Source organism: Oryx dammah, unplaced genomic scaffold, assembly GCF_014754425.2.
Source record: "Oryx dammah isolate SB20612 unplaced genomic scaffold, SCBI_Odam_1.1 HiC_scaffold_25, whole genome shotgun sequence".
Classification (NCBI taxonomy): domain Eukaryota; kingdom Metazoa; phylum Chordata; class Mammalia; order Artiodactyla; family Bovidae; genus Oryx; species Oryx dammah.
The window spans coordinates 73,242,421-73,263,122 of NW_024070209.1; the positions used below are offsets into that span (position 1 = coordinate 73,242,421).

Consider the following 20,702-nt stretch of genomic DNA (forward strand, 5'->3'; position numbering starts at 1 on the left):
GAGAGAGAGGGTGGTGGCTACTTGATTATTTCCATTTTCTCTGGGATCCAGGAAGGCAGAAATTTCTCTCCTGGAAGAGCCTGGAAAAGGGACAGCCTCTGCAAGGTCTCTGAGCTATAAGTGTGGTCTTTGGGATGGAAATTTCGTTCAGGACTTGGGGCTATTCCTCTGTGGCCGGTGGGAGGGGCTTTGCTTTTTAACTACTTGTTATGTGGGGTCTGTGCTTCTCTCCTTTAGCCCTGGGGCCAGAAGCTAGATATAATGACTTTTACACTTGACGGGCTTCCAGAAATTTGGTGATCCTCAAATTGTACTTGAAGAACCCTTATGGAGGCCTGCCCTCAGTTGCAGTTAAAAAAAAAAGGCAGTCTTTTCTCAACTCACAGGGAAAAGTAAGATAATAGATACATTTTCTCAATCTTAAAATTGCCACTAAAATTTATTAAAAAAAATTTTTTTTTGGCTGCACCATGTGGCATGTGGGATCTTAGTTCCCAACCAAGAATTGAAACCGTGTCCCCTGTGGTGGAAGCACAGAGTCCTAACCGCTGGACCACCAGGGAAGTCCCCCCAGCTAAAACTCAGGGTGAGGGATCGGGCACCTCAGGCAGAGCATCACCAAGGAACTTAGACTAATTCTGCCTGGGGTCACCTTTGCATCAGCAAGAGGTGGCTTTTGGCTTTTAAAGGATGAGTGTGAATTTAGGGAAAGGGGAGGAAAGGCAAGGTAGAAAGAGACTTACAGTATGTGCAGAAGTTCAGAGGCACAAGACTGTGTGGTCTTTTCAGGAATGGAGGTCCAGGAAGGGAAGGGACCAGTTGGTGGTGGATGAAGGAGCACAGGATGCAGGCTCAGAGCGGCAGGAGGGTGGCTGGGGAGCTGGGCTTGTGTGAAGGCTGTGGGGCTTCACCTGACCCGTCTGCCCCTGGTCTACGTGCCTCACCTGTAGAGCCTTCTACCCTCAAAATATCCCCCTCGGCTTAATTTCCTTTTCCCATGACCTCCCTGGTCTCCCCACACTGTGAAGTCTGCTCTTTACCATCTGAGTTTACCTGACAGCTTAAGCTTTAAAAAACAAAACTAAGAAGACAGAATATCACAAATGAAATTTAAAATAATTGGATGAGAAAAATGGGGCATTTCCAACCCCTCTGCCGAGGCTGAAGTGGGGATTCCTACCTGAGCTGGGATGCTCATGTTTGTCCCATCTCCTATTCTCTGCACCTCTGTACTCGCCCTTGGAAGGATTAAATTTTGCCTTAGTCGTGACCAGGCCCTGCAATAGAACCAGCAACAACTCTCCATTGTCTCCCTATCATGTCAGAAATCCTCTGGCTGTTTCTCAAGACTTTGACCCTTACTGTGACCTCCACAATGGCTGCACCCCCCGAGCCCCCCGACTACCATTCTCTAATAGAACAGTCCCTGTGAGAGACCGGTCTCCCCTTTCTGCTTCCTTTCTGCTATACTTTCCCCTTTTCATTCTTCAGGGTTGAGTCTGAGAGCTGCCGCCTCCTCCAAGAAGCTCTCTGGGATCTCTCCAGTCCACACTGCCCTCTTCCCTTCTCTGCACTCCTGTAGTCCTTACTATTAATATTGTTGGGTTTAGCAGTCAGTTATATTTCATAGAGTACTTTTCACTAACTCTTACATGTTATGTCTTCACCAGTTATGCCAAACCTGATAATTGGGCAGGGAGAACAGGCTCTGTAAATAGCTGTTGGTTGGCTAAGCAGTTGGGAGGTGGGTAAATATGAGACAAATTCTCAGGGAGCTCAGGCCCAGGCCATTGGTTTCTGGGGGTGCTGACAAGTGTACCCGGAAAATAGTGTGGGGCTGGGGGACTGAGGGCAGGCTCCCACGGGTAAGGCGGTGCCTGAGTCTTTTCCATCCCACATTCCTGCTGTCCCCTCTGGGTCTCCACTGTGCTTGAGCCAAGGAGCACCTACCTTGGCCTGGCAGAACTAACCCAGGGCAGGGTGTGAGGAGGAGAGACGAGAGGCACCTTCCCCCAAAGGAGGGCAGTTCCAGACTCTTCTTTCTGTTTTTAGAACAGCGTGGCCCTGAAGGAGCACTTTAGGCTTAGGAAGGGCTTTTCACAGGTGCTACCTCATTAACCCTCATGAGTGTGAGGCAGAGGCCTGGCCAAGCGGCTGGAACTGTCATCAAGCAGAGGGCCTGCGGGCTCCCTGTGTGTGTCAGTGCTGTGGTTTTAGGACGCGGTTATAGCCCGGTGATGTTATGACTCTCTGTAATGTCTTCGCCCCAACCTATTCTAAATTGCTTCAGGGTCAGGAAACCATGTCCTGCTGTTCTAGAATCTTGCCTCTTTCCTGGCTTCCAACCCAAATGGAGGGACTCCTGCATCCTCAGACTTACTAGATGTTTCAGTTCAGTTCACTTTAGTTGCTCAGTCGTGTCCGACTCTTTGTGACCCCATGAATCGAAGCACGCCAGGCCTCCCTGTCCATCACCAACTCCCAGAGTTCACTCAAACTCGCGTCCATCGAGTCGGTGATGCCATCCAGCCATCTCATCCACTGTTGTCCCCTTCTCCTGCCCCCAATCCCTCCCATCATCGGAGTCTTTTCCAATGAGTCAACTCTTTGCATGAGGTGGCCAAAGTACTGGAGTTTCAGCTTCAGCATCATTCCTTCCAAAGAACACCCAGGACTGATCTTTAGGATGGACTGGTTGGATTTCCTTGCAGTCCAAGGGACTCTCAAGAGTCTTCTCCAACACCACAGTTCAAAAGCATCAATTTTTTGGCGCTCAGCGTTCTTCACGGTCCAGCTCTCACATCCATACATGACCACTGGAAAAACCATAGCCTTGACTAGACGGACCTTTGTTGGCAAAGTAATCTCTGCTTTTGAATATGCCATCACTTATTAAATACTGATAACAAGTAATCAGGGGCTTCCCAGGTGGTGCTAGTTGTAAAGAGCCCGCCTGCCAATGCAGGAGATATGAGATGTTGGTTCGATCCCTGGGTCAGGAAGATCCCCTGGAGGAGGAAATGGCAGCCCACTCCAGTATTCTTGCCTGGACAATTCCATGGACAGAGGAGCCTGGTGGGCCACAGTCCATGGGGTCGAAGAAGAGTCAGACACGACTAAAGCGACTTAGCGTGCACACAGGCAACAGTAATCTCTGGTCCACATATTCCAGTCTGTCCTCTCCTCCCTTCTCCCTCCTGGACTCAGAGGCCCCTTTTCTCCCCACAGGCAACACAGCTTTCACTTTCCTGGAAGTGAGTCCAGGTGCCAACTTGTCCACTCACTGGACCCGGGACCTTCTGCATCACTTAACCACCCCATCCTCGCCCCGCTCTCCCGCCACTGCTCCCGCCCCTAAAGCTTAGGTCCCTGCGCTGTTTGTAGACTTTGGCTGTACTCTGCTGTCCTGTGTGCATCTCATCTTCATGGAACCCCACTCACCAGTGTGTTTTCCGCTTTTACCCAACCTGAGCTTGTTCAGCACAGGCCCTCTGGGCACCTCTGCCCCCAGGGCTTGCGGTTCAGGAGGTACTCTGTAAAAGTTTGCTGAATGAATGAATGACTACTTCTAATCTCAGAGTTGTGTGAGTTAATAAGGGATATATAACATGTACAGCACAGGGCTAGAACATATAGGACATGCATAGTTCTTTAAAACTGATTTTATATAAGTATTACACAAATACATTCTTTAAAAAAAAACAAAAAAACCACCATCCCTCCCCAGTGACTTTAATTCCCCTACCAGAGGTATCTGGTGCTGTCTCTATCCATCTATGTGTGTGTGTAAATTGATAATTTTGCTTCACAGTTGCTTTTTTTCTCTTTTCCTTTTTTATATAAATAGAACCACACTATAGTTTCGTTTTACAGCTTGGTTTTTCACTTACGATAGGTCTGGGCAATCAAGCCACATAATTACTGTTCTCTTCCACTGTATGGATTACCATGATTTTATTTAACCATTCTCTTATTGGTGGACATTTGTGTGGTTTACAATGTTTTACTGCATAAGCACCACAGCAGTGAACATCCCTGGTCATGTCTCCGTGTGCATCTGTTTCTCTCAGAGAGATACCTAGAAAGAGAAAGGCTGGCTTGAAAGGAATGTGTATTTTGCATTTTATACAGTGTGCCAAATTGTCCTCCAAAAAGGGCAGTGGCAACTTAGGCTCCCGTAAACAGGGTATGAGAAGATTTTCACCTGTGCCAACATCAATATTTTGCTAATCTAATGGGTGGGAAAAACACTATCTTGTTATGATTTTAATTGGCATTTCCCAGATAAGTGAGGTTGGACATCTTTTCATATGCTTATTGGCCATTTGTGCTGCTGCTTCTGTGAGCTGAGCAAATGTTGCTTCCTCTTGCTTTATAACCCTGCAGTCTCAACAGACTGTGCTTCCTGTCGGCCATGGGAAGAACAGCCTCTGAGTGTCCAGTGGGTCATCTCCTACTGTGCTATATTCCATTTAATAAGCTATCCCCAAGCACCTTCGGTGTTGGGGGGTTGAGGGTATTGTGGCGGGCACTTTGAGAAGGAGGAGATGAATTAAGTGTGATCTCCTGGGCTTTAGTACAGGAGATGTGAGAAATGGCAACGTAAAGTAGACCTTTAAGGAGTAAAACCAAACTATTAGCCAAGTATGCGGGTAGCAGTTTTAGGGGATTCCAACTGGCAGACGTTCCTTGCTTATTCACCATATAGTATATAAAGGAATGGAAACCCGAACCCTTACAGGATGGCCTCAGAAAAAACATTGCCCTTAAAGGAGATGATGCTCTTTAGAGCAGATGTGACAAGTGTGCTTTACCAAATGGCTGAACAAACACCTTTTAAAGGCACTGTTGTGACAGCCTGTAATCAGTAGTGAGTTCCAGGGCTGGCCCTTAGGACAGGCCGTGAAACTGTCATCACAGAGGCGCCCGTTGTCTCTCCAGTGGACCAGCTGTTCGCCTACTGGAATGTTCACTCAGTCTGGGGTGGTGGGGGTGGTGGTGGGCACAGAGAGAAGAGTGCTGAGAACAACCCCCACTTTTTAGTGGTGAGAAAACAGTAAGGAGGCCCTGGGTTCAGCAGTGGCCACATCCACACCTGAAATAGGCCAGAGGGACAGCTTTGTGAGCACCTCCTTCATCTCAGGCAGCTCAGCTGGTAAAAAATCCGCCTGCAATGTGGGAGACCTGGGTTTGATCCCTGGGTTGGGAAGATCCCCTGGAGAATGGAAAGGCTACCCACTCCAGTATTCTGGCCTGGAGAATTCCATGGACCGTAGAGTCCATGGAGTCACAAAGAGTCAGACATGACTAACCGACTTTCACTTCATCTCAGGGACAGTGCTGAGAGCATTAACTTCTGCCACAATCCTAATGATAAAGTAATGTTGTATTTCAGGTTTCACAAAATAGAGACCACAGGGGTCTCAGAAATCTAAACCTAAGTCAGTGCATGGGCTAGGCCGTCCCTGTGTGTGCTCAGTTATGTCTGACTCTTTGTGACCCCATGGACTGTGCCTGCCAGGCTCCTCTGTCCATGGGATTCTCCAGGCAAGAATAGTGGAGTGAGTAGCCAGGGGATTTGCTTCTCCGGGGGATCTTTCGACCCAGGGATTGAACCCCCATGTTTGGCATTTCCTGCATTGGCAGGCAGATTCTTTACCGCTGTGCCACCTGGGAAACCCTAGGTGGTCCATGGGCTAGTCCAGTGTTTAGGAATCCATGCTTCCATAATAGCGGGCCGAGGTTTGATCCTCAGTTGGAGAACTAAGATCCTGTATGCCATGCCTCAGCCAAAAAAATTTTTTTAAATAATAAAGCTAGGTCAGTGCAGGTACGGGAAACTCCTGCTAACTTTTCAGCTCAGTTTAGTGGGTTCACCTTCCCCTAGGAAACAAGACTCGCTACCTTATAAGGAAATCCCATCCTTGCTGGCCAATCATGCCCTGTTCCTGTTCCAGATGCCTCTTCTGTCAGTGGGCGGAACTTATGCTGGCCCAGCATCCTTGGGAAGGCGCTCTTGCAGCTCTAAGCCGCTGTACTCCTCCAGTCTGTGGACTGTTTTCCCTCAAATAAAGGACATCAGACTTGTTACTAAATTGTATTATTTTTGTCATTTCACAGGTATACTATTCACAATTATTATAAGTAAGGTAATTTTCGTCCCTATTTTACCACTAGGAAGCTAAGATTCCTGTAGATGAGATAAGAGCCATGTGGACATCCTTGTGGAGAGGGCTTTGGGCTAAACCAGACTCCAGATCGCAGGCTGCTTCTGTTTAGCAAACAACTCCACTAGAACTGGGTCTTCTTGGTTTTCAGTCTTGGCTTCCCCTGAAACTACTGGATAGGGTTGGAGGGAGCTCACTGGCCCAGCTCTCTGTCCCTCCCTAGGCTACAGGTCTCCAGGCCACAGGGTCTTGCCAGGTTTGGGTCCCTTTCACCCTGGGGACCCCTTCCCTACTTCCTTCTCCACTCCTTTGGTCCTGAGCCCTCGCCTTTGAACTGCTATTTTTCTCATGATTGGTTTTGATGTTGTGAAATTGGATTAAGTAAATGGAATGAGATTCAGGAGGCCTGGTTTCTGCTGCTGCTGCTAAGTCGCTTCAGTCGTGTCCGACTCTGTGCAACCCTATAGACGGCAGCCCACCAGGCTCCCCTGTCCCTGGGATTCTCCAGGCAAGAACACTGGAGTGGGTTGTCATTTCCTTCTCCAGTGCATGAAAGTGAAAAGTGAAAGTGAAGTCGCTCAGTTGTGTCTGACTCTTCGTGACCCTATGGACTACAGCCTACCAGGCTCCTCTGTCCATGGGATTTTCCAGGCAAGAGTACTGGAGTGGGGTGCCATCGCCTTCTCTGGAGTACAGCCTCTACCCAGGATCAATTTGAGAAGGTTGTTCTCTCTGTTCTCTTTAGTTTCCTTGTTTGTAGCAGGGTACAAATGGACCAGATGACCCCTAAGATTCGGAAATAGCATAATTTAAGGGGAGGCGGACTGAAGTCATGAGCTGTAGCTCCCTATGTCTCCTTGTATGGACGTCCTAAATTAAATGTTTGAGTGAATTCTCATACCTCACATATATGCTTCTTTTAGAGGCACATACATAAAGCATCTTAATAAAGATGCTTATAAAAAACTTTCACAAAATTCATGTTTTGTGCTAGAATCTAGCTTTCCTTTCCTCTTCATGGTAGACCCCTTTTATTGTGTTTGCTGCCAGGATCAGAAATAGTAGGGCTTGCTACTCACCTGGGCGAGGGAAAGGCTTGAAGCCACCACTCAAAAGGTGATGTTTCAAACACAGCCCTGTCTAACAGGCACACGTTCCTGGGGCAGTTCCTCAGCCCAGGAACTGCACACCCTTGTTCTGGCTTTGGTCACTATGTGCCTAGCTAGGTCTGCCCCTTACTGCTTGTTTTCTCTTCTTTAGTCACACAGTCACCCTTCATCATTTTGAGAGTTACAAACCTTGACTGAGCAAATACTTTGTGCTCAGGCTTTCAGAAAACTCCATATGCATCTGGGTCTCTGCCACTTTCCCACATTTTCTAGACACTAAAGAAACACGTTTAAAGGAACATCAGAACCCCACCCTGGCAGCAGTAGGCAGTTAAGTGCTGCAACCCAGTAAGGACTAGGACAGAAATAGGAGGTAAGGAGCCATGGGAGCAGCTAACTAGCCCTGCCCAAGGAGGCCGGGAAGGCCTGCCGTAGAAGAGACCTCTTGTAGGCCTGCTACTGGGACAGGAGTTTGCCTGATGGGGACAGTGGGGGAAGGGCACTGAAAAAAAAAACCCTCTAAAAACCCTCTAAGGATCTAAAAAAAAACCTCTAGGAGTTTGGGATCTAGAGCACCTCAAGATTTCTTGCATTTTTATTTCAGCTTTCAGAAACCACCTCATAGCCCTCGCTGTGAGGCAAACAGAGAAGAGCCAATGGTGCTGTTCTCTCTTCTTTGCTTTCATGATCAGAGCATTCGTTAAGGAGGTCCCTGGGATGCTCAAGCACGGCGGGGCTCAGCTGGACTGTGTGACTCTGTTAAGGAGCCAGTACTCTAGATGTCGTAAACGGACTTGAGTCTGTATTTACTAAATACACGCAGCACCATGCTGGCACTGGAGGAGACAGTGGACACAGTCCCTGTCCCAGGGCACACATGGTCTAGAGGAGGAGATGGGAGTGCCCACCGTGAGCCACAACATCAGATGGAGCATGGGCCTTGGCCTGTGTTTCTGCCACCAAGAGTCTGGTGAGCACAGAGGAGGGCAAGAGAACTTCTGGGGGAACTCCTGGAAGGTTCCCTGGAGGAGATGTCCTTTGAGAATTCCAATAAGGATAAATAAGGAAGGCATTTCAGGAAAAAGAACCACTGAAGGCAAAGACAAAGAGGCATGAAGCTTCTGGGTTGGTCAGGGAACAGCATGAGAGCTGGTAACTAGGTGTGGGAGTTGGCAAGGAAGTGTAAGAAGAGATAAAACTGCAAAGGGAGATGGTCAGATTGTTACCAGCCTCCCTGTCATAGTGAGAAACGTGGGCTTCACTGTGCAGGAGGGAGCTGGAATGTTAGAGAACCGGATGTGTATTTTGGGAAGGTAACCCTCCCTGGCTGCAATGCAAAGGGACCCAAGGAAGGTTAGAAGAAGGACCAATTAGGAGGGCGTTTCATCTGATTTTGATGAAGGGGCCAGGCAGTGGGAGGCAGACTTGATAGAACCAATACAGTTTGCCTCTGGTTGGAGGGGAGGGAGAAACTGGGCTGGTATTTGGGGGCTGGGGTGAGTGGTCATTTTATGAGCTAGGAAATCCTGAGCTAGGGAGGAAGAGCAGGTTTGGAGCAGGAAGGTGGTATAGACTTACCATTTTCTTAAGGATTTATTTTGATGGTCAGAAGCTTTTCATTTGAACAAAGTCCAGTTAACCAAATTCTTTTATTGGAGTGAGTGTGTGTGTGTGATCTCTGAGTTCTCTGCCTACCCTAAAGTCATGAAGATACTCTCTTAGGAGGAGTAAATTTATTTGCTTGTCTGGCTGTGTCAGATCTTGGTTCCGGCGTGTGGGATCTTTCGTCGCAGCGTGCAGGCTCAGTAGTTGTGGTGGGCAGGCCTTCATGCCATGTACCACAGGGCTCAAACCCACATCCCCTGCATTGGAAGGTGGATTCTTAACTGCTGGACCACCAGGAAGTCCCAGGAGTGGACTTTTAAGTTAGGTTTTGGACAAGCTGCTTTTGAGAAGCCAGCAGGGTGGCTGACAACGGGGAGGGCTTTAGCAGGCACTCAGGAGTCATCCACTAGGAGGCTAAGTGCAGGCTGGCGAGCAGGGAGGGAGGAACCCTGCCTTGGAAGGACCAGGGTAGGGAGGGTCAGCTCACCTACCTGGGGCTTCTGGGAGCAACCAGCTGGCAGGAGTTCCAGAACAATTGAAGGACCACTAAAGGCCCCCTTTTCACCTGTCTCTGGAGGCTTTTAAAAGAGTTGCCTTTTAAATAGTACCGAGATTCGCATAAACAGGAGACTGCACTTTTTTATTCCTACTTTTGCTTAATCTGAGTTGAAAGTGAAAAATTAAAAATACACTGCCCCATTATTCCTTAACTAAAGAGTTATATAGCATCTGTGAAGAGTTATTATTAAGGGACGGCAAGTCAGAAAAACAGTAAAATTTGCTCACAGTGTGTAGTTGGCATGGGAGAGGGGGAGGACCAGGATGGCCAGAGATCTGACGGGTTAGAACTGAGTGACTGACACACACATTCTGGAGCTATGAGGCAGAGACCCTGGTGTGATTCCTGGGAAATCTGACTCTCTAGTCAGATGCCCATGGTTCTGGGGCTTGTGCAAGTTTGAGAACCACCCAGCTTCAGATGATCGGACGTAAACCAAACCCGACACAGAAGCGTAGTGAATAGTGGTACTTGCTCAGTCGTGTCTGACTCTTTGCAACCTCATGGACTGTGGCCCGCCAGGCTCCTCTGTGCATGGAATTCTCCAGGCAAGAATACTGGAGTAGGTTGCCACGTCCTTCTCCAGGGGATCTTCCCAAGCTGGGATCGAACCCAGGTCTCCTGCATGGCAGGCAGATTCTTTATCACTTGAGTAAACCGGGAAGCCCCCTGACACGGAAGAGATGCCTCCAAAGATGCATTTATTGTGTCACCTACCACCCTGATAGTGAAGGACAGGGAAGCCTGGCATGTTGCAGTCCACAGGGTTGCAAAGAGTTGGGCATGACTTAGCAACCGAACCACCACCACCCGGTCACCCTCGCGGGGTCTCCCTGCACATTCGCATTATTAACCATTGCTCTCTGGGCCCCCCACCCTGGATTCAGTACACTTGGAATTTAGTTCTGGGCCCAGGCCCATATCGCTCCTAAGGCTGTCCAGGTGATTGTAAGGGCTTGAAACTCAGACCGTGAACACTGAGCTCTAATGCCGGCACAGCTAGAGAACTGTTTCCCAGTAGAGGTTGGGGGAGAAGACCGGAAAGGACTTGGTGCAGGAATTCAAAAGTTTCCTTTGGGATGGAGATGGTAGGCGTTCCTAGTGTTTTCAGCAACGGGTTTACCCCAAGGCTTGTCCGCTGGGTTCCTCCTGGGTCTTCCCTTTGGACCCTGAAACTTGAGAGGGTCTGCATGCCTGAATCTGAATGGTGGTCCCTGAGGTCCCTCCCTTTGACCCCTGGAGCCTGGGGTGGGGGAGGGGAGGAGAAAGCAACCCTGGCGGTTCAGGTTTACCTGGTTTCTTTGGACCCACATCCCCCAGGTATAAAATTAACAAGTCTCCCCAGAGTCTAGTTTCTAAAGCAAAGTGACTGTATGTGGTCAAGCTAACTTGTTGAAAGGTTCTTTCCAAACCTCTTACATGATATGCCCTCCTGACTTCCTTTGACCTTACCTGTAATACTCAGCAGATATCTGTGGTCCCATCAGACTGATTAAGCAACTAAGATCCAAAGAAGCTAGGCACTTACCGAAAGCTTTGTCATCAGCTGTGATCCTCTGCTCCCATCCTGCCCCTTCTGTTCTTTTTCCTGGCAAGGGGCAGGTGAGACCTGGGGACCTGCAGCACCACCGCCTCCACCCTTGCTTCCTGCCCACAGCCTGCTCACAGGCAGGGCCGTGCTCACCCTGCAGCTCCCGGTTAGGGGCTGGAAGTGATGGGGCGGGAGAGTCGGGTTTGTGGAGAAGCCTTCCTCTTAAGGAGCAGACCTGGAGCCATCGGGAAAGAGGGTTCAGATGGGCGAGGGCAGAAAGGAGGCTGCAGCTGAGGCTTCGGGAGCTGCTGGCAGGTCTGGTGAGTTAAGACTTCCAAGCGTGTAATGACTGGGAAGGCACGGGGGAGGCAGGAAGGAAGGGATGGGAGAACCAGGGAGAGAGGCAGAAGAGATGGAGACGTGAGGGGTCAGCGAGGAGGTGGCTCCGAGACCCTGCATTTTACTCTGGATCAGATGTTTGTCATCAGTGGAATGTAGAACAGGCAGGAGGCCCTGGGCGGCTCGCCTCCCTAACAGGTGTGCACACAGCTGTGCTTGTGCATCTCTCTGGGAAGCTAACGCCATTGCAGATGCCCCAGAGATCTGCCGTCTGAGAAACCTGGGAGGCTGGGCCCTGTCCTGGCTCACCGTCTCTCATCTTCCCGCAGTCTTCCTGCCTTGACTGGTCCCGGCCGCCTCAGATTTCCTTCAGCACATGGAGAAAGCATCTCTACCACATAATTTACCATCTAATTGCATGCTGTCTTGAATGAGGGCTGTGGCTTCATGTGCGGTGGGTCCTGGGCACACAATTAGGCTGTGAGGAGTAACAGGAGGGAGGTCAGCTCCTGCACTGGCTCCGCCCCCTCCCTCCCCCAACCCCCAATCCCCCTCCCCCACCCCCCCCCACCCCGCCCCAGCTGGTGTGGGTGCTGCTGTTGGATGCTAGGGTTTTGGTGTGATTCAGGCAGGCTCAGAGGTTGGCTCCTGGATAAAGCGCAGCCTCCTTACAGTTCTGAGAGTAGACTAGACCGGCAGGGGTGAGGGGTTTTGAGGGGGTGGGCTGCCCCTGCCCCATGGCCTTTGCCTAAAGATGAGCCTCTCTTGGGCCCAGGTTTGGGGATGGCACCAAGCCCAACCAGGCCAGCACACTGCAGTTTCCATGGTGACCCTTTTGGTTTCCTTCCGAAGGAGGATGGATTTCCTCTTTCAGTCCAGGTCGTCTGCCTGGGCCGCCACCACTCTGAAACACTCTGGGGACCAGGCTGTCCAGCTCCACTCCCCTCCACTTTCTGCCAGACGGGACAGTTTGTGCAGAGGCTCAGTTTTAAGTCACAGTCCAGTATCAGACATCAGCATGTTCTGGTTTGAAGGGGGAGCAAGAGAGACAGGCCCAGGAGAGGGGATGACTCCCCTCCTTCTACCTCCCCCTCCTCAGTTTTGACCCTTTGGGTAGACTCGGTACCCTGCAGGCCTATTGTTTCCTCATTTGTAACAGCCAGGGCCCTCGGTGATCTCCATACCTGGTTGGAAGCAGAATCACTTAGGGGGAGGGGGTTTTAAGAGATTCCTGGGCTCTACCCCAAGCCAGCTCATTGCCATAGGTGGGCCTAGGAATCTGTATTTTTAAAAACCTCCTTGGGTGATCCTGATACAAATGAGTTTGAGATTCTCCTGTCAAGGTGACCTCTGAGGCCCCCACAGGAAGGAAAGGAAGCTCTGCCTTGTGCTGAGGACTGACTGGCCTTTCTGGGGTCCCTGGAGCTTCCGAAGAGCCCATCGTAGGTCACTCTTGTCAGGAAGCCAGTGTTTCCTATCACACTGGCTAAGCCAAGACCAGGCCCCCACCTTTTCCCCACAGGAGAAGCCAGGAGAGAGAGGATTGGGGGGTGGGGGGGAGGTTGCCATAACAACCAGCTCCAGGCAGAGGCCTCCCTTCCAGGGGCTGGTACTTCACCCCAGCAATGGTGGTTTCCATGGAGATGGGTTACTGAGGGACAGGGGGAACATTTGCCCCACTTAGTGTATTAGTCAGGAGCTGCCAGAAGGCAGAACCATCTCTAGGTGGGAGCCTTGGACCCCTGTCAACTTTGAGTCCCCCCCGCCCAACCCGACTGTGGCCTCTGCTCTCTGGGTGCAGGTCTGACGCTTTCTCCCCGCTTGGTTGCTCTCTCTGTGACTGGTCTCCCTAGCAACAAGTCCTGCTAACTCCTTGCTGTTGGCTCTGTGGCTATTTTTAGCTTCCCTGCCAGCAGCCCAGTCCTGGTCATTTGCTTGCAACCTCCATGTGGATGGCAGGGGAGCAGGAAAACAAAGATCCCTGGCCTTTTTCGGGAGCCGTGGACCCAGACCTCTTAAGCACCTATCGGAACTTTGCCGTGGAAAGTATTTGCCTCCATTTGGGAACTTGGTCAGTAGACTCCAGATGAGGCTCTGGAGACAGTGTTGGATTCAGTTTAGCAAACACTGCTTTAATCCTCTACAGTGTGCAAGAGGCTCTGGTCCACACTGCTTCCACGAGAACCCGAGCGAGAGCCAGGCCCTGCCCTCTAGGGATTTTTAATCTTGTGAAGAGGAAAGAGGAGAACACCTTAGTCCACGCAAAGATCAGCAGGTGCTAGGAGAGGATTACAAGGTGCTCTGGGAGTATGGGGGAGGAGGCGGGACAAGGTAACTTTCCGGTGGGGAACGATAAGGGTGAGGGGCCAGAGCAGCCCTGTCCAGGAGAATGTTCCGCAATGACAGAAATGTTCTAAAATATGTGCCCTCCGCTACAGTAGCCCCCCTCAGCCACATGGGCTCTTGGACACTTGGGATGTGGCTAGTGCAACGAGGAACTGAATTTTCATTTTTATCTAATTTCAATGAATTTAAATGGTTTTGTGCAGCCAGTGGCTCTCTCACTGGCCAAGTCAGGTCTAGAGAAACCTTCATGGTGGAGGTAACTGGTGAATTGGGCTGAGAAAGATAGGTAGGCTTTTGACTGGTGGAAGGTGAAGGGGAGGAGCAAGAAACGGCATGAGCAAAGGCCTGGAGGCGGGAAGGGCATATTTGGGAAACAGCAGGTGGGTGGGCTGAGTGTAGGTTGTGTGAGGTCAGGGCTGCAGATGGTGGGGGCCTTAAGTGCCATGCAAGGAGTGCAGAATGTAATCAGCAGGTGGTCAGAGGTCTGCTGGGCAGCGTGGAGGCTTCTGAGCTATAGGTGGAAGGGCAGGATTGGAAGAGACATCCATCTTGACCTTGTGGTTCTTGTCTAGATAAGTTCTCATTTGTCATGGGGGCAGTGGGAATGTTTGTATGTCAAGAAATGCAGTGTCTCCCAATATGTGGCTTTGCAGATGGCTTCCCAGGGATCCTGGCTCCTCCGATTTTGAGTTCAGGGACTCAGGTGCTAAAATGTCCTGTTCAATGGACGCCACATAACCTCCCCACCTCCCACCAGCACTGGATTTTATGACAAAGCATGCCTCAGAATGCTGAACTTCGAGTTAAAATCAGTCAGGCATTCCCACTTGCGCCCGTGGGAGCTGCTGCTCCTGCGGGGAGGATCACGACTTAGCATCTCATCTCCGCTCCACAAGCTGGAAAGTCAGCGTCACAGCGCTCCCTACACTCATGCTCCCAGAGACAGGGGTGAGGCCCACACCCGGATGCTCAGTTTACAGATTTATAATAGGACTTGTCCTTCCAACACAGATCCATCCGAGTGCTTGTCCCCATTTTATCTGGCAGCTTACCGGTATCAGAGTCACTGGAAAATGTAATCAGTTAGAAGTTTGCTTGATGAACACAGGATCATCAGTGCTGAGTCAGGTGTCCTTAAGAGGTATTTTCATCAGGCCTGTTGGAGCACTGCAATCTGCCTGCCAAACAGGAAATACGCCCTCTCTTTCAGGTTGCCCTCTCTTTTGGACCATGCTGGATACTCCCTCTCCAATGCTTCTTTTAGGCTCTTGACATCCACCAGATCTTCTTTTCATCCAGGGGTTCCTCCTTTCAACATACTTTTAGAACACGTCCAAGAACCTGGCTCATTTTACATGGCTCTGCTATTTTAGGTTGACTATCTTTATCTTGATCAAAAGACCTATCCCAATAACCACCCTGGGCGGGTTACTTTGGAAGGTCGAGAACATGTATGACCTGAGGATCCTAGAAGGCTGCCCTGGTTTTTTTCCTGACCTTTGGCTAAAGTCACTTCTTAGTCTAGATCCTGGGATCTCTTCTGCTTTGAGGTCTCTGTGCCCATCAAGTACAAGTTAGACACAGATATCAGTCTGAATGACTCACTATGTAGAAAAGGGGAACCTTTCCCCTTGGTGTAGCTACAGGAGAGGGGTGGTGCTGTAAGTAATAAGAGGGCACCTTTGAGTTGAGCTTCCTTTTGGCTTAAGTTGGGAGCTATGTGGAAGAGGTAAGATTTGGGCTTAATTTTACTAAGTCCAATTTTTTATTGAGGTAGAGTTGATTTACAATATTATGTTTCAGGGGTACAACATGGCGATTCACAATTTTTAAAGATTATACTTCATTTATAGTTATTATGGGGTTGCCTGGTAGCTGAGCTGGTAAAGAATCCCCCTGCAATGCAGGAGACCCCGGTTCGATTCCTGGATCGGCAAGATCCCCTGGAGAAGGGATAGGCTACCCAATCTAGTATTCTTGGGCTTCCCTGGTGGCTCAGACAGTAAAGAATCCACCTGCAATGCAGGAGACCTGATTAAATCACTGGGTTGGGAAGATTCCCCTGGACGAAGGGAATGGCTACTACCCACTCCAGTATTCCTGCCTGGAGAATTCCATGGACAGAGGAACCTGGCAGGTTATAGTCCATGCGGTTGCAGAGTTGCACAAGACTGAGTGACATACACACAGACAGTTATTATAAAATATTAACTATATTCTTTGTGCTGTATATCCTTATAGTTTATGTTAAACAATAGTTTGTACCTCTTAATTCCCTAGTTTTATCTTGCCCCTCCCCCCCAATTTGAGCTTAATTTTAGAGAATGAGAATAAGGAAGTTTGGCAGCTGGAGGGAAAAGCCACTTTTTGAGTGGGCCAAGGGAAAGCAAAACTGATGGTCCTGATTCATTCTGACACTTTTGAGTCCTGGCTGCATACGCAGGTGTCATTACTATTGAAGACCAAGACCACGGAATGTAGAGTCTAAATGTTTACCCACATAACAATAGAAAGAGAGATGTCATAGGTGAGATAGTGTTTTTAAAGAGCTGGCCAAGCCAGATCAGAAACTTCATTTTGAGAGGATGCCTGGGGTGAGGTCTAAAGTGGCCTGTTAACAGGGCCTGGATGCCGGGGAGGCATGAGTGAGAGAAGCCAAGCAAGTCCTATTACATTCCTCAAAGGGTGAGAGCAGGCAAGAGGTATAAAAGCATGGAAACTGTACCAAGCAGGTACCTTGATTGGGCTGAAAGATGGCTAAGAGCAGACTAGGGCCTTTGTTATGTGGAAGGGCTCCTCTTTGCTGTAGAGGTTCTGGGTCTCAGTCAGGGCTGGGAGGGGGTTTGTACGGCCTGGGTGTTCTGTGGAGAAGGCTCTCTGATGTGGGGTCCTCTTCCCTTTTCAGAGCCTCCTTGTTCTCTGATGGCCCCCAGGAGGGTGCTGAGCCCTGGCAAGGATGGTGGGTTCTCCTCACAGCACATCTCTTGACCTTATTATACCAGCACCTGTTCCAGCTGGTTTGTTCCCACTGTCTGTGGCTGAAAGCCAGGCACCTGGGGGCATTATCTCCTTGAGATGCTGGTATCCTGGGCCTGGGAGGGCAGACGTCATCACTCCTGTTTTGCAAGTGAAAAAAGACTTCTTGGAGTTAAGTGGCTTGTTCAAGGTCACAGGGACAGAACCAGAACTCCAGTCCTGATCTATTGAGCAGTGCAGCCGGCCACACAGCCATTTCCTGCTGGGACATTTACTCTTGGTTCCCCTGCTCTGCCTTTTAATTCATCTTGCAAACTGAAACCACACTAATCTTTTTCCAAAATACCCATTCACCTCATGTCAGAAAACCTGCCGTTATTCTTCACTGCAATAGGATATATCCACTGACAGCTCTTCTCCGCACTTTCGCTTCAGTTATATTGAGGGGATGGGAGGTGGAGGTGGGCAAGGGTTTTCCTCCCTTTCCAGCCTAACATCTCTTATTTCCTACCTGGCCATCCTTAATCCAGATCTGATTCATCCTCCAGGTTCAGTCTCTGCTCCACATTAATCTTATTAACCTTATTTATCACTCATACCACTTGTTTTTGATTGGCTTCCAAGCCATCCTAGCCCATTGGACTTGGTGGTATAGTTCTCTAGAGATGCTTTTCAATGACCTTTTCCAATTACTCCAAGTCTAGTTGAATTTGTTAGCTCCTTGAAGGCAGTGTCTGCTTCTTGGTTGTTGCGGGGTGGGGGGGGGGGATGTGGGGGGGTGGCCAGGGTGTGGAGGGACAGAGAGTGAGTGTGTGTGTGTATATATATATGTATATATTTTCTTTGTGGGGAGGGGCCTCTGCTCAGGAGGAGGGAGCACGAAATGGTTGAAGGTGCAACTGGAGGCTCCACCTGGAGGCTCCAGAGGAAGAATGGAGTCTTGAGCCGCAGATGTTAGTGCTGGGAATGGAGATGTTATACTTTTGCGCTCCTCCCCACCGCACCCCCAACCCTGCACCTTGCAAACAGGAAAAATGAGACATAGAAAGCAGACCTAGAATGACCCAGGGGACCCAAGAACTTGGCCAGGAAGTTATTTTCTAAGCCTGAACTCCTCCCACCACGCTAAGGCACCACTCTATCCACTGGCAGTGTGAAGAGGAGACCCCCCCCCCCCTTCGCGCCGCCCCCCCGCCCCCCCCCCCAGTTCTCGTTCTGGAGCGCTCCCGGTTTTGTGCGGGCGCTTTCTGTCCCGCTGTGCGCTTCAGCTTCCTGGGCCTCTCCGCTCATTTGTAAGCTTTTCCTTTTTTCTTTTTGGTTGCGCTGCGGAGACACTCACTTTTAACAACTTTCTCCTGGCTGTCCCAGACGGTCCGAAAGCTCCTCTCGCCTTTCGTCTGCGCTCCCGGTTCTCGGGGCGCTCGCAGCTTACCTCCGCAGCTGGAGCGCAGCCCCTTCCTCCCGACCCCCGACCTTCCCTCCCCGCGCTGTCCGCGGGCTCCCCGCCTCGCCCCCAGCTCCGCGCCGGTTTCGGGCCGAGTTGGGGCGGGGGCGGGGAAGGCCGAGCGCTGGGATGGGGCGGGCGCCGCCTCCAGCCTGGCTTGGGCGGGGCCCCAGGAATGGGCGGAGGCCCAGCCGCGCCCCCAGGCCCCAGCGCCGGCCCGCGCCCCTCGGACCGGAGGAGAGGGGCTGGCCCACTGCCAGCGTCTGAGAGTCGGCCCCCTCCCCCGGCCCGCTCGCAGCCAACCAGGCACTCCAGCGGGGCCCACGTGACCTGGAGTTCTAGACAAAGAAAATGTTCAATCCCTCCCCCCCACCTCCCCCCTCCCCCTCTCTCTGGCCCCCTCCGCCCCCCAGCCCCATCGCCCCCTTCCCCTCCCCCCAGACGGGCAGCTACTTACAGAGCTTCAGGGCCGGGGCTCACACCTGAGCTGGACCACCGAGGGGCTGCACCTGGCCTTATGGGTAGGTTCCTGGACGGAGCCCTGGGGAAACTGGGGGCGGGGAGGCGGCAGGGGCCGGTGGGAGGATCTCTGGGCCTGCAGCCCTCTGGGTTGAGAAGAGTCAAGTCTGCCTCCTCGGCCCGCGGGAGCTGGCTCCCCTGCCTGGCCTGAGTTCTGGAGATGCTGAGTTACTGCCGTCCCACCCACTCTCTGCTCAGGAGCCCCAAGCCCCACTCCTCCCTGCTCTCAGGTGGGACCTGGTGGCTCCGGGGCCAGGAAGAGCAGCCCTGGCCTGAGCCTGGGGCAGTGGTCCGCGAAGGCTGGGGGCAGACTCCGGCCCGTGGAGTTGGGCTGGAGGCAGCGATTTTGCTGAGCTGGCTGGCAGATGGGTTGTTGGCGTTTCTTGGCTGACCTGTGTTCCTGGCTAATGGACCACGCTGTCCTCAGGCCGTGCCAACCTTGTGGACTCCCAAGAGGGATGGTCTCCTCTCCTGTGTGTTCCTGGGAGCCACCGTTAGGCCACCAGAAAGAAGTGGTGCTGGAGTGGGAGGGATCAGTGGGACCCTAACACGGGGCTGTGGGATGGCCTTATGCCGGCTTGGGATGGCAGAGGCACTGGAAACAGCCTTGGGTCTGCTGCCCCAGCGGGCGTCCGCCTGGGTCCCTGGACCTCTGACCTTTGGCATGGGAAGCAGCCTGAGTCCGGAGGGAGGTGGAGGCGGGACAGCTGCCGGAAGACATGGGGGACTGGACGGGGAGGCCTTGCCTCCACCAGAGTGGAGTTGCCAGTGGCTCTCCAGGCTGAACAAACTCCAGGCCAAGTGGCCTCCCGGGTGGCCCGTAGTGGAGCTGCAGTGGTGTCTTCATCCTTCCCACTCTCTTGGCTACTCTGGCCTGGGACCTTCTGAACTCAGGTGGCGGGGAGGTGTGTAGGAGCTGTTAGCCCCAGAGCCCAAGCCCAGAGTTAATTAACCCTTATTTCTCCTATTGTCTGCCCGGGGAGGAGGGTTGGCACAAACGTGGAAGCCCGGCCCTCTCTCACTGCCCTAGGCAAGTCTATTCTAATGAGCCCCTCCCCCACCCAGCCACCCTCTCGCCCCTTCTTCCCCTTTCCTCTTTCCTCCTGCTGCTAACCCACCCCCCCTCCTTCTTCCTTCCCCCACTCCTGCTGGCCGGGTCCTGTTGGAGGCCCCTTCCTCCTCCTCTGCTTGCCAGACCATGCTGGATGCACGTTCTCCTGCACCTACTGGGTTGGGGACGCTTAACAGCCATCAGCAGCATCCTCTGACAAGCTGGGGGAAGTTGTGGGGGAAGAAGAATGTTCAGGAACTTGCTTTGGAGGGGGTGAGAAGAGAGACAAAGGGGCTGAGGGGGAGTCAGGAGGGTGGTGGCAGGCACGACTCCCTTCTAGACTAGGGGAAGCAGAGGGGGGTGCCCAGCGTACCCCCCTACCAATGCTGCTGACTGTAGATCCTTTGCCATCTGCACACCTTGTTCTGGCTGAGGGGGCCGTCACCCCTAGAAACTGGGGCTTTGGGTCATCCAAGGCAGCACCCTGGTGTAGATCAGCATCTGTGCCTGAAGTTCACAGAGGAGCGCACGGTGGAGGGAAGGAAGCAGAGACGGCGAGGCAAACTTGTATCTGAGCACATCTGGTACTGGGATAGTGCTGCTGCAGCTGACAATTCTAGAGAAGAAGCCCTCTTCCCCCAGGACTTGAGTGCACACCTAGACACGCCTTCCTGTAGGGGAGGAGGAGGTAGATAATTGATTTAGGTTGGGGTGGGGCAAAGTCCCCAGGTGAGAGTGGGGCTGGGGAGGGAGGAGCAGTAACCCTGTATTCTCCCGCCCCCCTGGTCTCCAAGGGCTCATTCTTCCAGCTGTTCGTGCTTTGGGGGCAAAGGATGCTTTATCCCACTGTAGAATTTGAGTTAGAGAAAGAACTAGGACTTTCACCCTCAGGTTTTAGGAATTGCCACAAGCATTGGTTTGTGGCTAGGAGGCAAAGACTTGAAGATAGAACAAAATTAAATGAATCTAAGAGACAGTAGACCCTTGAGCTGTTCTTAACCTGGGACCTGGGGATCCATGGATAGCTTTCAGAGAGTCCTTAGAATTCCTGGTACA

The 20,702-nt window shown here is 51.5% G+C and overlaps 1 protein-coding gene and 1 long non-coding RNA gene across 5 annotated transcripts in view; one reads left to right on the forward strand and one right to left on the reverse strand.

The window, feature by feature from the left end:
* The window catches only part of DNMT3A (DNA methyltransferase 3 alpha), a 43,691-nt gene that overhangs the window by 7,994 nt on the left and 14,995 nt on the right, over positions 1-20,702 (forward strand). The window contains exon 1 of one of the 3 annotated variants that reach the window (XM_040224492.1): positions 18,516-18,597. The exons of the other annotated variants lie outside the window; for them this stretch is intronic. The gene's annotated coding sequence lies outside the window, so the exon portion shown is untranslated. Of the gene's footprint in view, positions 1-18,515; positions 18,598-20,702 lie in introns of those variants that run through there. 3 annotated transcript variants of the gene reach the window in all.
* LOC120851609 lies at positions 16,181-18,726 on the reverse strand. 2 transcript variants are annotated; one of them, XR_005718356.1, is made up of 2 exons: positions 18,534-18,726; positions 16,181-16,772 (listed from the first exon to the last, which is right to left on the reverse strand). It is a non-coding gene; the product is annotated as an uncharacterized LOC120851609 (long non-coding RNA). The 2 variants fall into 2 exon arrangements; XR_005718357.1 differs by lacking the exon at positions 18,534-18,726 and adding an exon at positions 17,972-18,115.